Source organism: Bos mutus, chromosome 15, assembly GCF_027580195.1.
Source record: "Bos mutus isolate GX-2022 chromosome 15, NWIPB_WYAK_1.1, whole genome shotgun sequence".
NCBI classification, from domain to species: Eukaryota; Metazoa; Chordata; class Mammalia; order Artiodactyla; family Bovidae; genus Bos; species Bos mutus.
The window spans coordinates 79,208,603-79,227,429 of record NC_091631.1 but is presented as its reverse complement, the minus strand read 5'-3'; the positions used below and the strand labels follow the sequence as shown (position 1 = coordinate 79,227,429).

The window sequence follows — 18,827 nt, the reverse complement described above, 5'->3', positions numbered from 1 at the left end:
CAAAGAATTGCTCTTTCCAGGAAAGTCTTGTATGATTATTTAACTGTATTAAATTTCTACTCAGAATTAGTAACCTGGGCATTTTGAAAGTATTTATGATTTGGATACTTAATGATCAAAATATGAATTTTAACAATTTCATCATTTAATTAATCAAAGTATATATTTTGTTCTAAATGTAATTTTTAGATTATCAAAATTCTTATGAAATAATGTATAGTATGGGGGTATAACATTGTCTCTCTGGGGACTATAGATTTTTGGTCTCTGTGATAAGTTAAAGTGTAGCAAATACTGTAAAATTAGTCAGTGTAAGATTTTCTAATGTTTCTCAAATACTGTAATCTTTTTCAGAATTAATAAGACACATTACGGATTTTGAAAAATAATGTCAGTAATACGTCATTAAACTTTTTGTTCATGTCTCTCTATACAAAGATCACCAATCTTGATATCTGAAGCATGTATTTTCATTTTATGTATGTAATATTGCTTACATATATTATTTTTTAATATTGCTTAGCATGTTATTATCAAAGTAGAATGACACTTCAGAGTTAAAAGTATTAATCATAAAAAGCTAAATTTATAAAAATAATCTGAATGAACAAGGTTTATATACAGAAAAATAACCAATCTTAATTACTTTCCAGATTGGTTTATCATATCAAGTGGAACAACTTTGTTTGGAATTATATTTTCATAAAGATGATCCATTAATCTTCCCAGATAATTTAGAATGTCTGGTAATACCTCTGCTATTTTTCAATATCCCCATCTTTTTTTTTTTCTTATAGTGTTTCATAGCTTTCTACTGAGACCCAGGTTGTGCCTTTCATATGTTAAGCTTAGCATAACTCATAATCCATTAGCTTCAGACATGAATTACAGAGCTCAATACCATATATATTGGGTGATACAATTTTTAAGAAAGATGCCAATAATATGTGCCATTCTTATTCCTTTATTAATGAAATATGGGTTACTAAGAAATAAATAGACCAGAATATATTATTTTACTTAATGGAGACATCCTTCATAAAATCCTCTCTCTCTCTCAATTAAACTTGAAATAAAATAGTATGTGCTTCAAAATGATGAAAGCATGTGATAAAAGAAATATTATGCTGCCTCTCATAATTTGTCTGGATTCATACTGGGCTAAAGCTATAGGGAAATGGGTTCTTTCCAGCAGTAAATCACACTGTAAGAAACTTCATATCCTGATTTTTATCCCAGTTACATGGAGATTTCTTATATTATCTCAAAGTCTTCTCAAACAAAATTGTTGTTTAGTCGCTAAGTCATATCAGACTCTTTTGCTACTCCATGGACTCTAGCTTGCCAGGTTCTTCCTTCTCCAGGGGATCTTCTTGACTTAGGGATTCAATGTGTGTCTCTTGCATTGGCAGGCAGACTCATTACCACTGAGCCACCAGACAACTCCCTCAAACACAATGCTACTGCTGCTAAGTCGCTTCAGTCATGTCCGACTTTGTGCGACCCCAGAGATGACAGCCCACCAGGCTCCCCCGTCCCTGGGATTCTCCAGGCAAGAACACTGGAGTGGGTTGCCATTTCCTTCTCCAATGTATGAAAGTGAAAAGTGAAAGTGAAGTCGCTCAGTCGTGTCCGACTCTTAGCAACCCCGTGGACTTCGGCCTACCAGGCTCCTCCATCCATGGGATTTTCCAGGCAAGAGTACTGGAGTGGGGTGTCATTGCCTTCTCCATCAAACACAATACTATTCACAAAATAATACAAACCATTTGAATTGATCAGAACTTAGGAAATAAGTTCTTTCCACTTCTGAATGTTGCTATATAAACCTGAATGTTTGTGTTAGTCTCCAAAATCTTGCTAACTCCTTTAAAATGTGGTGGCATTTGGAGGTAGCTTTTCTCAGGTAATGAAGTTAGAGTCCTCATGAATGTGATTAATACCTTTATAAACATACTCCAAGTGTTCACTTTACCCTTCTGCCATATGAGGAAACAGCAATAAGATGGCTGTCTATCAACCAAGGAGGTAACCTTATCAGACGTGGAAACTGTCGGTACTTTACTCTTTGATTTATAAGATTTTAAAACTTCAAAAAATAAATATTTATTGTTTAAACCATCCAGTCTATGATACTCTTTGATAACAGCCCAAAAGGACCAAGACAGAAATTTAGTTTTCGAATTTGTGCAGTTATTTCAAGTGGTGAGATAGATTTGTTTGTTAGTTTATTAAGTCCATGTTTATTGATTTGTAATCTCTTTGAAGTCAGGGAAAGTTACTTCATTGTCTTTTTGTTCTCTGATTCTTGCACAATGTATGAAACATAGAATTCATTCTTCAGACCTGTCAATTACTTGAATTCTTAACCTATTAGAGTGATAATTTTTACTGATAAATGTTGATTAGCTCTTTTTACATTATATATATATTTCAAATATTTATTTCATTATAACATTTTTGTTATGAACATAAAGTTTTAATATAAAAATGGTGAAATATTCTTTACTTTGTGATTAGTTTTATCATATAATTTTTGGAAAATTCCATACTCTTCCAATGATCTTATAACTTTTAACTTTTTTAAAAATATCTTTTTAAAACACTTCATTTTTTCAAAACAAATTTATTTAATTTGTTTGTGATAAGGAAATATTTTATCCCAAAAAGGAAAAAAAAAATCTGTACATAATTATTAAATTCAGTAATAATTTGAAAATTTCCACTTACTATGCTAGGTTTTACACCATCTGGAAGCTTCAATTTAGGGACATTTTTTCTCCTCCTCTACATCCTTTTCCCCCTTTTCTAAACTTTAGAGTCATTTTTCAAAGTTTGAAAATTTTCTATAACATTATACTCAGGATATTATGACAATACATGTTCATTTTGAGGAAAACTACATTTTAATATCTTGATTTCTCATTAAGAGTAAAAAAATATTGTGAAAGATTGTTTGATGGCTCAATAAAAATTTGTAATCATCTCCATAGGTGTCATGAATCTTGCTTTATTGTTTTCTTCTTTAAAAAGAAGACTCTGTTATTTACATTTGACTCACAATTTCAATGACCCAGTCTGAAAGGGCTTCGTGTCTTTTGCTGGCATGAATTATATGGCACAATCCTCAAAGCTCGAGTGCCTGTGAAACAAATATTCATAGGCTTGGATTCAATAATGCAAATCTTAATATCCTACCACACTCTCAGATCTGTATCTAACTTCAGGCAAATCTCTATGACGACATGTAGGTATATATTCAATAATACGTAGGTGCCGGGATCGAGCTCCGCCCATGGCAAAGGTCATGAGGAAGGAGGCTTGGCATACGCAAAGGCGGGATCAAGCCTCAGGAGTCTCCCTGGAAATTCTCGAGCATCTACCCCCAAAACCAGAACCTGCCTACTTTCTGCTTTCACCTACACCTCAGACTTCACTGGGGGCTGTCCCCCACTACCTCTCTCTGAAACAAGAGTTAGCTTACAGCTCCAGTTAATAATTCCTGGGTGCGACAGTGTTTCAACCTACAAACTCCTTTAGAAGTCCTCTAGCCTGCCTGAATAGGTTTTTCTGGCCACATGTGATTACTCAGAGCCTCCCAACTGTGAGAGGCATGAGATGTTCTAAACTGTCTAAATACAGATTCCTTCGAGCAGTTAAAAGATTGATTAGAAATTGTATTGGTGAAGGGTTTTTCACTTGTTGGGCCAATGTTTGCTGCTGAGTCTCCATATCCCTTACCTGCTGTGTCCCTGGCAGTGTATTGATTAATATAATTGGTGTAAATAGTAGCTTTAATGTTTGTAACCTGGGACCCTTGAATTAATTATTTTTATTGTTATAGCCCACCACACCTTTGCTCTGTAGGAATGCAACTTTATCTAATGCTTTTGGAGCGTGGCTCCTGACCAATCACCTTTAGAGAAAAATAACTTTTCTGAAGAAAGGGTCTTAAAATGTTAACAGGTCTCTGGGCCAGAAGATGATGCAAATCACCTAAGCTTTTGCATATGATAAGTTTGCAGGAAGAAAGCCTGGCTTGCTGCATGACTCTACCCCTTCCCCCATTATCCTCTATGCATAACTTAAGGTATACAAACTACTTTGGAAAATAAAGTGCAGGCCTTGTTCACCGAAACTTGGTCTCCCCATGTCGTTCTTTCTCTTACTTTCTGGCTGAATTATTCAGCCTCTTTTCTCCACTGAATTTCCTCACTGAGATATCCTTATTTCAGCCTCTTTTCTCCACTGAATTTCCTCACTGAGCTGTCCTTATTCTATTACTCTTTATATCCTTAATTAACGTTTAATTAAGCAGTTGTTTCCTGATCTTCGCCGACGCCATCCCCACTTCCAATTCCCTAGATCCACCGGGGTTGGACCCCGGCACGTAGGTCTCTATTCAATTCAGAGAAGGCAATAGCAACCCACTCAACTACTCCTGCTTGGAAAATCCCGTGGATGGAGGAGCCTGGTAGGCTGCAGTCCACAGGGTCGCTAGGAGTCTGGCATGACTGAGCGACTTCACTTTCACTTTTCACTTTGATGCATTGGAAAAGGAAATGGCAACCCACTCCAGTGTTCTTGCCTGGAGAATCCCAGGGATGGCGGAGCCTGGTTAACTGCCGTCTATGGGGTCTGACAGAGTCGGACACGACTGAAGCCACTTAGCAGCAGCAGCAGCAGCAACAACAGCAGCAGCTATATTCAATTACATGTATACGTCTATATGTGAACATATCGGTCTGTGTATGACCACATATGGATCAGTATCAGACACCGATATGTATGTTTTTGCATAGGTACATTCACATTTATTTGATATGATCACACACAGGCCTGTATCTGTCCATAGACAGGGCTATATCTTGTCATATACTGGTCTGTATCTCACCATACAGAAATTTAGGCATTACTTGACTGAAAAATACTTCTGTTCCGTGTGGCATACACTGAAGTCGTTCTCTGGTATTCCACTGATTGCTTGATGTTTAAGAGGTGACCAAGATGATTTCAATTACATAAATGGTGCTTTGATACCAAAGGATAGAAGATCAGTTACTATGGGCCACTTTCCTCTCTGTGTAGATATAACAAAATGTAGACAATCTGTGTTCAGTGAAGTTGTCAGCATTGCAAACTGTCATCTCAGAGCTCCCAGAGGGAGGAGGCAAATGCTATCAAGTCTTTAAGTCTCATTATATCATGACATTAGCTTGAAGTCCAGGACCTCAAGTTCTAAATTCAGATTGCTCTTTCACACCAAAGAAAGCAAATCAACAAGGAGAAAACATGACCTATGAAATGGGAAAAAAACATTTATATCATAGCAAATTAGTAAATAAAATGTGTAAGGAACTTCTACAAATTAATTTTTAAAAAGCAAAGAAATCAATTTACAAATGGGCAAAGATCCTGAATAGATATTTTTCCAAATAAGACATTCAAATAGCCAATGGGAACACAACGAAGTGCTCATTATCACTAATCATCAGGGAAATGCAAATCAATCAAAATGAGGTATAACCTTATATCTGTCAGGATGGCTATGTGAGATATATATCAGGCAACAAATTTTGGTGAGGGTATAGTGAAAATGGGATACTACTATGCTATTGGTGGGAATCTAAATTTGTTCAGCCACCATGGAGAATATTACAGAGGCTTCTCAAAAAATTAAATATAAAACTGCCATGTGATTCTGGAGAAGGAATCGGCGACTCACTCCAGTATTCTTGCCTCGAGGATCCCAGAGACAGAGGAGTCTGGCAAGCTACAGACCATAAGGTTACAAAGAGTCAGACACAACTGAAGCAATTTACCACCATATGATTCAGCAATCCTACTTATCCTACTTTTGTTTATATATCCAAGAATGAGAAATTAGGAATCTGAAGAAATATATGTACTCTTATGTTCATTGCAGCATTATTCACAAAGCCAAGACTTGTGAAAAACTAAAATGTCCTCTGGTGGATGAATAGATAGAAAAAATATGATAGGCATATGTATATATACAGACAAAATTATGTGTGTATATATGTGTGTGTTTGTCAAAAAAAAAAAGATAATTTTATCCTGAAGATGGTTGTTACTAGATGGAAAAAGAAGGGGCAGATTTCTATGAATTCAGAAAGTTTTAGTAGTTTTATAGAAAGGGGGTCTTAAAAAAAGAATTTTTGTATGGTCTAGTTGAGATTAGATTAAATTTAATTTAGTAAATGGATTTAGTTATTAAAAGTAGGAAAAAAAAAAAGTAAGATGGTGCATGCAGGACTAGATTGGTTCCTCTCTGTTACTCTCTGTTAGGAGAACAAATGTACTTAGGATGCTTCTTTTTTTTTTTTTTTTTTTAAATGTTTTATTAAGATAAAATCTATACCATTTTTCCATGCAAAATGTATGATTCCATGTTTTCCTTTTTTTTTTTTTTTTGTAATTGTAGGGTTATGCAATCATCATCACAGTCTCATTTTATTTTATTATTTATTTTTAATGTTTCTAAATTGCTCTTAGAAAGTAATCTTCATTTATTTATTTTTTAAAATATAAATGTATTTATTTTAATTGGAGGCTAATTACTTTACAATATTTTATTGGTTTTGCCATACATCAACATGAATCCACCACAGCTTCTTGATAGTTTGTGTGAATTTCCTAGCCTTTAAGTATTCTTTGTTAGTGTTAGCTGCTCAGTCATTTTTGACTCCTTGCAACACATGTACTATAGCCCACCAGGCTTCTCTGAATCTTCCCAACCCAGGGATAGAACTGGGTCTCCAGAATTGTAGGTGGAATCTTTACCACTGAGCCACTTTGCTATAAAATCTTTTGTTACTTCAGTTAAAGTGAATAAATATCCACAGTGATTCTATATGACCAAACATTTGAATTTTTTGATATTTTTGTCAAACTGTTTAGCAAATTCAAAGTTTTTTTGACTTGCTAACTTTGGGATGCTTCAGAAGGCTCCTGAGTCACCTCATAGAGAAATATTAATCTAACTGTGATTGATGTTACATTGCATGGTTTTTTGTTGTTCAGGTGCTAAGTCGTGTACAAATCTTTGCAACATCATGAACTGTAGCATGCCAGACTCCCTTGTCCTTCATAATCTCCCATAGTTTGTTCAGATTCATGCCCATTGAGTCGATGATGCTATCTAACCATCTCATCCTCTGTCGCTGCCTCTTTCTGTTTTTGCCTTCAATCTCTACCAGCATCAAGGTCTTTTCCAGTGAGTCAGCTGTTTATATCAGGTGATGAAAGTATTGGAGTTTCAACTTCAGCATTCATTCATTCCTTCCAATGAATATTCAGGGTTGATTTCTTATAGGGTTGACTAGTTTGATCTCCTTGCTGTCCAAGGAACTCTCAAGAGTCATCTCCAGCAGCAGAATTCAAAAGCATCAATTCTTCAGTGCTCAGCCTTCTTGATGGACCAACTCACACGTCCGTACACAACTACTAGAAAAACCATAGCTTTGACTACAGGGACCTTTGTCAGCAAAGTGATGTCTCTGCTTTTTAATATGAAAACTATAAAATAATTATTTTTTTGACACTAAAAGTCAGAAAAAAAGAATACAATTATCACTGAGAGGTGTTAAACAAACAGGTTGAGCTTTGTTTAGGATTTTTTCTGGTTTATGATCATAAAGAATTTCCATCTATGGTACAAAGAGGACTAGCTCAAAAGATTTTATAGTGTCTACTATCAAAATATAGATAATATATAGTCTACTTTGGTGAAAGGCTGATTAACACTTTGAGATGAATGGAATAATAGTTCCACAAATGTTTTCTTTATCCCCACTTCCATACTAAAACCGATTCTATCAACTTGCCTTTATGAAACTATGTGACAAACTCTATGGAAGATCTATCTGCATGTGAAATAGGTTTTAAATGACTGTTTTGTTTTGTTTTGATATTAGCATCCTTCATCTTCTGGAAATTAAGAAAGATTTCTTCTTCAAATATAAAGTTTAAATAGATTTGCCTATTTTGTCATCATAATTTAAACAAGAAAGTTTTTATTAACATACATTTTATTTCTGTCACGACTTTTCCCTCTTGGTGAAATGATCTCAAGTTGTTTTTATAACTTTACCCCTAGAGGACAGGGTTCTCTAAGTCCTATTCTTAGTAAGTAAATGCTAGTCATTCAGTCATGTCTGACTCTTTGCAACCCCATGGACTGTAGCCTGACAAGGTCCTCTGTCCTTGGAATTCTCTAGACAAGAATACTGGAGTGGGTTGCCATTCCCTTCTTCAGGGGATCTTTCTGACCCAGGTCTCCTGAATTGCAGGCAGATTCTTTACTGTCTGAGCCACCAGGGAAGCCCAAGTCCTATTCTACATGATGATTATCCTTGATCATCTCTGGAGGAAAATGGTGTGTTATCAAAATTATGACCAATGTCCCAATGAATTTAACTAGTCAAGAATTATCCTTGGAGATGTAACAATTAAATGACTCAATAATGTGTGCCTATTTCAAATGTATATAATGTGTTTATGGATCTTTTGTCTCATCTCATATGTCAGACTTTTATGAATCTAAATAGTAGACTTGAATCATAATAAATTATGTGTATGTGTATGTAGTCATTCTCTATCCTTCAGGAAAAACAAAGTTCAACGATGAAGATAGGATACTAAAACTGAGAATCAAAATGCTATAAATGTTACTTCACCATTTTATTGTGATTTGTATAGAATACATACAGCAAAATTTTTATGTAAAAAATTCAGAAACAATTTTCCAATGTCTCTCCAATCAAAGTGTTGAGTTAACATTTGTTGGTGTTTAGGAGAAATCCTGACAGCAATCAATATTTAGGACCTCTGTTCACATTAAGAGTCAGAGTTCATTAGCTAACAGAACATTAATATTCATTTTAAAAATAAGAACAATTTGAAGGTAATATTTCTCTGAAATACTGAAGTGAATTCAGTTCAATTCAGCTCAGTTACTCAGTCGTGTCTGACTCTTTGTGACCCCATGAATCGCAGCACGCCAGGCCTCCCTGTTTATCACCAACTCCCGGAGTTCACTCAGACTCACGTTCATCGAGTCAGTGATGCCATCTAGCCATCTCATCCTGTCGTCCCCTTCTCCTCCTGCCTCCAATCCCTCCCAGCATCAGAGTCTTTTCCAATGAGTCAACTCTTTGCATGAGGTGGCCAAAGACTGGAGTTTCAGCTTCAGCATCATTCCTTCCAAAGAACACCCAGGGCTGATCTCCTTTACAATGGACTGGTGGGATCTCCTTGCAGTCCAAGGGACTCTCACAGTTCAAAAGTATCCATTCTTCAGTGCTCAGCTTTCTTCACAGTCCAACTTTCACATCCATACATGACCAAAGGAAAAACCATAGCCTTGACTAGACGGACCTTTGTTGGCAAAGTAATGTCTTTTGAATATGCTATCTGGGTTGGTCATAACTTTCCTTCCAAGGAGTAAGCGTCTTTTAATTTCATAGCTGCAGTCACCATCTTCAGTGATTTTGGAGCCCAAAAAAATAAAGTCTGACACTGTTTCCCCATCTATTTCCCATGAAGTGATAGGACCACATGCCATGATCTTCTTTTTCTGAATGTTGAGTTTTAAGCCAACTTTTTCACTCTCCTCTTTCACCTTCATCAAGAGGCTTTTTAGTTCCTCTTCACTTTCTGCCATAAAGGTGGTGTCATCTGTTTTCTGAAAACATGGGAGGAGTTAGTCACATGGAAACAATTCAAAGTAAAGTGATGCTACATGTATTTGGTTCTTTGTGTTCACAGAGTTGGCACCAGAAATGAAGGGCAAAGGAGAAAATACCAGAGCTCACAATGTGGATTGAATGGCTGTCTTCTTATGCAGGTAACTCAGACCTGCATTTATACACAATATTCTACACTAGATTTTTTATTTTGTAAGAGTACGTTGGTGGTGTGAGAGTTCAGTCTTTTAAGAGTTTTCCTTTGTGATTTTCTTTCTTTTTTTTTTTTCTAATTTTATTTTATTTTTAAACTTTACATAATTGTATTAGTTTTGCCAAATATCAAAATGAATCCGCCACAGGTATACATGTGTTCCCCATCCCGAACCCTCCTCCCTCCTCCCTCCCCATACCATCCCTCTGGGTCGTCCCAGTGAACCAGCCCCAAGCATCCAGCATCGTGCATCGAACCTGGACTGGCAACTCGTTTCCTTCATGATATTTTACATGTTTCATTGCCATTCTCCCAAATCTTCCCACCCTCTCCCTCTCCCACAGAGTCCATAAGACTGTTCTATACATCAGTGTCTCTTTTGCTGTCTTGTACACCGGGTTATTGTTACCATCTTTCTAAATTCCATATATATGTGTTAGTATACTGTATTTATGTTTTTCCTTCTGGCTTACTTCACTCTGTAAAATAGGCTCCAGTTTCATCCACCTCATTAGAACTAATACAAATGTATTCTTTTTAATGGCTGAGTAATACTCCATTGTGTATATGTACCATAGCTTTCTTATCCATTCATCTGCTGATGGACATCTAGGTTGCTTCCATGTCTTGGCTATTATAAACAGTGCTGCGATGAACATTGGGGTACACGTGTCTCTTTCCCTTCTGGTTTCCTCAGTGTGTATGCCCAGCTCTTTTTTTTTTTTATCCATACCTGCATTTTATTTTTTTTTAATTTATTTATTTTAATTAGAGGCTAATTACTTTACAATATTGTATTGGTTTTGCCATACATCAACATGAGTCTGCCATGGGTGTACACATGTTCCCAATCCTGAACCCCCCTCCTACCTCCCTCCCCATACCATCCCTCTGGGTCATCCCAGTGCATCAGCCCCAAGCATCCTGTATCCTGCATCAAACCTGGACTGGCGATTCGTTTCTTATATGATATTATACATGCTTCAATACCATTCTCCAAAATCATCTCCCCCCTCCCTCTCCCACAGAGAGCTGATTATACAGAGTGAAGTAAGCCAGAAAGAAAAACACCAATACAGTATACTAACACATATATATGGAATTTAGAAAGATGGTAACGATAACCCTGTATGTGAGACAGCAAAAGAGACATAGATGTATAGAACAGTCCTTTGTGATTTTCACAATCAGCAGTGTTAGGAATCTTTTGTGACTTCTAAACTATGTGAAAATTGGTTCTATTTTATAATACTCTTTTAGGTGTCTTCACATTCTAATGCTCTGAAGTAATGTTATTTTCAGTAAAATAAAGTTGTCTTAGATACTAATTTCAAGTGTAACTATTTGAGGATATTTTCATGGGCAGATATTTGCAATTCTGATGATATTTTCAATTACTGTTTTCTCTAAACATTCTTTGTTAAGCTGTTAAAATTGAAAAGGTGAGGTAGCATCTGTAGACCTTGATCCATTGACTTTCAATAAACAAAGTAACACTTTAGTAAGCAAGCAGTTGCTGCAATTTCTACCTTTCTGTTCACAGGTGAACTTCAGCATCTTGTTTTATGTTTGCTGGCTGTTTAGATGCATTCTTCCTTTAAGTAGTTGTTTATATTTTATTTATATTTTTATTCATACATTTCTCAGTTATTTATCTTTTTTAGTTATTAGCTCTATGTATATCCCCCAAATGCAAATCAATTTCCAAATTACTTTTTTCAATTGATGTTGCTGTATCTCTTCCTAAATCCTAAAGAGAAAATTCAAATTGTCAAATATATATATTTTAAACTTCAATCATTTGTTAAAAAGATCCTTCCATCCTAGAATGGAGACAGCCATCTCCTTAATAAATTGAAAGTAAAGAATATCTTTCTTTATATTTTAATTAAAACTTTGTTCATTTTTATCTCTGGGCTTTCTATTTTATTCCATTGATCAATATTTCTGTCTTTGTGCCAGTACCATACTGTCTTGATAACTGTGGCTTTGTAGTAAATTTTTATATAAGGTATTAATTTTAAATACAATTTCATTAGCTTCCAAATGAAAATAGACTTGTGGCAACACATTTAGCTAGCAAATAAATTGTCCTTTTCCAATGTGTATCTTGATTATTTGCCACTCTGTAAGATTTTGAGATTCAAGACAATATTTTTATCAGCCTTATATGACAATGTCTGAAATTACCAAATCATAATAAAGCTTAATGCTCAGTAGTTGGATGAGTAAACAAATTATCTTAAATTTCAGGAAGTCTCTAGTAATAAATAAATTTACAGGTAATTTTGTCCAAAACTCTGACATAAGATACAAACAAACACTATGGAACAAAGGAAAAATGTAACTGAGTTTGTCCTCTTGGGGCTCACTCAGAGCCTCCAGGGTCAGAGAACATTATTTGTTGTCTTCTTGCTCATCTACCTGACAATGATGGGCAACCGACTCAGTGTCCTGACTGTGGTGTTCAGCCCAACTCTGTGTTGCCCTATATACTTCTTTATTAGTTACTTATCATTTCTCAATGGTGTTTATTCTACTACAGTTACTCCAAATATGATTATAGGCTTACTCTGTGAGGAGAAAACTGTTTCCTTCCAAACTTGCATGATACAACTTTTTATAGGGCACTTATTTGGTGGTGCTGATATAATACTCTTGGTGGTCATGGCCCATGACCGCTACATGGCCATCTCCAAATCCTTGCATTATTTGACAGTCATGAATAAACGAGTTTGTATTCTGTTGCTACTACTTACTTTGGTTAGTGGGTTTTTGCAAGGGGTACTTCATCCTCTCTTTGTTTACAACCTTCCCTATTGTGACCCCAATGTCATTGACCATTTCATCTGTGACATGTACCCATTGATAAAACTTGCCTGTCATGACACCTACATTACTGTCCTCACAGTGCTGGCCAATGATGGGACAATCTCCGTGGTCATCTTTACACTCTTACTCATCTCCTAGGGGGTCATTCTGTGCTCCCTAAAAAATGTTAGTCAGGAAGGGAGGCACAAAGCCTTGTCCACCTGTGGCTCCCACATTACTGTGGTGTTTCTCTTATTTGTGCCCTGTATTTTCATATATGTGAGACCACCCTATAACTTACCTGTTGATAAATCCTTGAATGTGTTTTATATCATTATAACTCCCATGTCGAACCCTTTAATCTCTTTAATCTATACTCTGAGAAATGGAGAGATGAAAAATGCCATGAAAAAAAAACTCTGGACCAGAATAAGAACATGGGGTAGCAGGGAAATGTGTCACTTATTTTCAGAGAAGAATTGCTCTTTCCAGGAATGTCTTGTATGATTATCTGTATTAAATTTCTATTCAGGATTGAAACATGATGAAACTTGAACATGATGAAAACTTTTACTATTTTTTTATTATTTGAATATTTATATTGATCACAATACAAATGTTCATAACTTCATAGTTCAAAATACGTATTTTGTTTGAATTATACTTTTGAAGATTACTACAGTTTTTTATGTAAATATGTATAGTTGTGGGTTGTAATACACCTCTATAGAGGCTATAAATTTATGTTGTATGTGATGAAAAGACCCTTAGGCTGGGAAAGATTGAAGGCGGGAGAAGAAGGGTATGACAGAGGATGAGATGGTTGGAGGGCATCACTGACTCAATGGACATAAGTTTGAATAAACTCCAGATGTTGGTGATGGACATGGAGGCCTGGCATGCTGCAGTCCATTGGGTCACAAAGAGTCAGACAGGACTGAGCGACTGAACTGAGCTTATATGATGAGTTAAAGGTATAGTAAATACTGTAAATTTATTTTAGCTAGTGGAAACTTTTATCATGTTTCTCTTTCCAAGAGTGCAATTTTGTTTTGGAATTAATGGGACACATTACAGATTTTGAAAAATACTAAAAGTGATGTGACATAAATGTTTTGTTCATTTCTCTGCACACAAAGACAGCTAATGTTAATATTTAAAGTATGTGTCTTACTTTTGTATCTATAGATTAGTTTTTTAAGTGAAAGTGTTTGTCTTTCAGTCATGTCTGACTCTTTGTAACCCCATGGACTGTACCCTGCCAAACTCCTCTGTCCATAGAATTCTCAAGGCAAGAATATTGGAGTGGGCTGCTATTCCCTTCTCCAGGGGATCTTCCCGACTCAGGGATCAAACATGGGTCTCCCACATTGCAGGCAGATTCTTTACAATCTGAGCCACCATGGAAGATTACAAACATTATTTAGTAAATATTGCTTGACATGTTGGTGTCAAAATAGAATGTAAAGTTACAGAAAAATAATCAAATCTTATTTGATTATTGGAAGTAGTCAAACAGGAGATTACAAGAGTGAACATTGACATTCTAGGAATCAGTGAACTAAGATGGACTGGAACGGGTGAATTTAACTCAGATGACCATTATATCTACTACTGTGGACAGGAATCCCTTAGAAGAAATGGAGTAGCCATCATAGTCAACAAAAGAGTCCAAAATGCAGTATTTGGATGCAATCTCAAAACCGACAGAATGATCGCTGTTCGTTTCCAAGGCAAACCATTCAATATCACATAATCCAAGTCTATGCCCCGACCAGTAATGCTGAAGAAGCTGAAGTTGAACAGTTCTATGAAAACCTGCAAGACCTTTTAGAACTAACTCCCAAAAAAGATGTCCTTTTCATTATAGGGGACTGGAATGCAAAAGTAGGAAGTCAAGAAACAGCTGGAGTAACAGGCAAATTTGGCCTTGGAGTACAGAATGAAGCAGGGCAAAGGCTAATGGAGTTCTGCCAAGAGAACACAATGGTCATTGTCTGACCCTTTGCGACCCTATGGACTATAGCCCACCAGGCTCCTCTGTCTATGGAATACTCCAGGCAAGAATACTGGAGTGGGTTGCTATTTTCTTTTTCAGGGTATCTTCCCAATCCAAGGATTGAACCCACCTCTCCTGCATTGCAAAAAGATTCTTTACCACTGAGCCAGCTGGGAAGCCCTGTATATGTATGCTTTTGTATATGTGTGTGTACACATATATATTATATTTATATTTGCCTTTTCATAAATCACTGTGGTTGGTGACTGCAGCCATGAAATTAAAAGACACTTGCTCCTTGGAAGAAAAGCTATGACAAATCTAGATAGCATATTCTAGATATCACTAAAATGTTTCATTTTAGTAAAAGCAGACATCACTTTACTAACAAAGGTCCATATAGTCAAAGCTGTGGTTTTTCCAGTCACATATAGATGTGAGATTTGGAGTACTAAGAAGGCTGAGTGCTGAAGAATTGATGTGACTGAATTTTGATGCTAGACAAGACACTTGAGAGTCCCTTGACAGCAAGAAGATCAAACCAGTCAATCCTAAAGAAAAGCAACCCTGAATAGTCAGTGAAGGTACTGATGCTGATGTTCCAATACTTTGACCACTTGATGCAATGAGCCAACTCACTGGAAAGGACCTGGTGCTGGGAAAGATTGAGGACAAGAAGAGAAGGAGGCAACAGAGGACGAGATGTTTGGATGGCATCACCAAGTCAATGGACATGAGTTTGAGCAAACTCAGGGAAAAAGTGAAGGACAGGGAAGCCTGTTGTTTTGCAGTTCATGGGGTTGCAGAGAGTCAGACATAACTTGGCAACTGGACAGCAATATATAATGTTTCTACTGTCTGTTAAGATCCTGTGGTTGATCCTGTGAGTAGTGGAGGAAAAATAACTTCTAATATTATGACTTCCAAAAATTTGTCAGATTTGTCTCATAGACCCTAATCCTATCAAGGAAAATTCTCATTAAATACTTGCTGAGTGACTGTCTGAACTCATTTGACTGAATAAAGTGAAATAAAAGTGAAAATAAATGTTTGTTAAATGTGGTAGGAGTAAGATATATAGGAAATAGTGAGGTCACAAAGGAGAAATTAGTCATTTTCTTTGAAGACTTCAGGAAAGCAAGAAAATGAATTGAATGCTAATGGATGACTGGTTGCTAGTTAGTAAATAAAGGCTAAATTGGGCTCAGTCTCTGTGGGGTCTCTGGGTCCTGGTGCACACAAGTTTTGTTTGAGCCCTCCAAGAGTCTCTGGAAGGTTTGGGATTTGAGTGTTTGAGTGTCTCCTTTGAGTGTTTGAGTGTCTCCTCCTATGGAGACATGGGTCAGCAGTGGCCTGCCATGGGGACAAGGTCTCTGGCTGCAGCATACCTGGAAGGCACAATGTGTGGTGTAAGTCCTCTTGGAGGAGGTCAACATTAGCTCCACCACAGAGCCACCAAGCAGACAACCCACAGACTGGAGCACAATTATACCAAGGAAGCTTTCACACTGTTATAAAGGGTCTAGGACCCACAATAGATCTGCCAGCTTGGGGATCCAGCAAAAGGACTTAAACCCCCCCGGGAATTTTACTTTGAAGCCCAGTGGGATTTGATTACAGAACTTCCACAGGACTGGGGAAACAGACACTCAGAAGGCACAAACAAAACCTTGTGTGCACCAGGACACAAGAAAAAGGAGCAGTGACCCCACAGGTGACTGAGCCAGACTTGCCTGTGAGTGTCCAGGAGTCTTGGATGGAGATGTGGATTGACAGTGGCCTGCCACAGGGTCAGGGTCACTGAATACAACAGTGCTGGCATAAGTCCTTTGAAAAAGTCACCATTACTGTGATTACCCATACCAGAGGTTGGCCTCAGGCCAAACAACAGGAAGGCGAAGCTGTTAACAGAAAATTGGATTAAAAATTACTGAGCATGTCCTTGCTTACCAGAGCAAGATCTATATTCCCCCACAGCCAGTTCTTCCCAACAGCCTTTTATCTTTATCCATCAGAGGGAAGACAGAATAAAAACCATAATCACAAAAAACTAACCAAACTAATCTCATGCATTGCAACCTTGTCTAACTCAGTGAAAATATGAGCTGTGCCCGATAAGGCCACACAAAATGGATGAGTCATGGTACAGTTCTGAAAAAAATGTCCACTGGAGAAGACTATGACAAACCACTTCAGTATTTTTGCCTTGAGAATCCCATGAGCAGTATGAAAAGGCAAAAAGAAATGACACTGAAAGATGAACTCCCCAGGTCAGTAGGTACCCAATATGCTACTGGAGATCAGTGGAGAAATAACTCCAGATGGAATGAAGAGACGGAGGCAAAGCAAAAACAATACCCAGTTGTGGATGTGACTGGTGATGGAGGTAAAGTCCAATGCTGTAAAAGAATAATATTGTATAGGAACCTGGAATATTAGGCCTGTGAACCAAGGTATTCAGTTCAGTTCAGTCGCTCAGTCATGTCCAACTCTTTGTGACCCCATGAATCACAGCACGCCAGGCCTCCCTGTCCATCACTAACTCCTGGAGTTCACTCAAACTCACATCCATCGAGTCGGTGGTGCCATCCAGCCATCTCATCCTCTGTCGTCCCTGTCTCCTCCTGCCCCAATCCCTCCCAGCATCAGAGTTTTTCCAATGAGTCAACTCTTCGCATGAGGTGGCCAAAGTACTGGAGTTTCAGCTTCAGCATCATTCCTTCCAAAGAACACCCAGGACAGATTTCCTTTAGGATGACTGGTTGGATATCCTTGCAGTCCAAGGGACTCTCAAGAGTCTTCTCCAACACCATAGTTCAAAAGCATCAATTCTTCAGTGTTCAGCTTTCTTCACAGTCCAACTCTCACATCCATACATGACCACTGGAAAAACCAGAGCTTTGACTAGACAGACCTTTGTTGACAAAGTAATGTCTCTGCTTTTCAATATGCTATCTAGGTTGGCCATAACTTTCTTTCCAAGGAGTAAGCATCTTTTAATTTCATGGCTGCAATCACCATCTGCAGTGGTTTTATTTTATTTATTTTATTTTTTAAATTTTATTTTATTTTTAAACTTTACAATATTGTATTGGTTTTGCCAAATATCGAAATGAATCCACCACAGGTATACACGTGTTCCCCATCCCGAACCCTCCTTCCTCCTCCCTCCCCATACCATCCCTCTGGGTCGTCCCAGTGCACCAGCCCCAAGCATCCAGTATCATGCATCGAACCTGGACTGGCGACTCGTTTCATACATGTTATTCTACATGTTTCAATGCCATTCTCCCAAATCTTCCCACCCTCTCCCTCTCCCACATAGTCCATAAGACTGTTCTATACATCAGTGTCTCTTTTGCTGTCTCGTATACAGGGTTATTGTTACCATCTTTCTAAATTAGAGCCCCCAAAAATAAAGTCTGACACTGTTTCCACTGTTTTCCCATCTATTTCCCACAAAAGGATGGGACCAGATGCCATGATCTTAGTTTTCTGAATATTGAGCTTTAAGCCAACTTTTTCACTCTCCTCTTTCACTTTCATCAAAAGGCTTTTTAGTTCCTCTTCACTTTCTGCCATAAGGGTGGTGTCATCTGAATACCTGAGGTTATTAAGGTATTGGAAGTGGTCAAACAGGAGATGGCAAGAGTGAGCATCGACATTTTAGAAATCAGAGAATGAAAATGGGCTGGAATTGCAAATTTAATTCAGATAAGCATTATTTGTACTACTGTGGGCAAGAATTCCTTGGAAGAAATGGAGTATCACTCATAGTCAACGGAAGAGTCCACAATTTAGTACTTGGGTGCAATCTCAATAACAACAGAGTTGATCTCAGTACATTTCCAAGGAAAACAATTCAATATCACAGTAATCCAAGTCTATGAGGCAACCACTAATACTAAAGAAGGTGCAGATGAATTGTTCTATGATTATCTACAAGATCTTCTAGAACTAACACACAAAAAAAGGATGTCCATTTCATCATAGGGGGCAGGAATGCAAAAGTAGGAAGTCAAGAGTTACCTAGAGAAACAGGCAAGTTTGGCGTTAGAGTACTAAATGAAGTAGGGAAAAGACTAACAGAGTATTG

General features: G+C 37.2%; 1 pseudogene; it reads left to right on the top strand.

The window, feature by feature from the left end:
* Positions 1-12,246: 12,246 nt before the first annotated feature.
* LOC102284109 (olfactory receptor 4A47-like) lies at positions 12,247-13,239 on the top strand (annotated as a pseudogene).
* Positions 13,240-18,827: the final 5,588 nt, after the last annotated feature.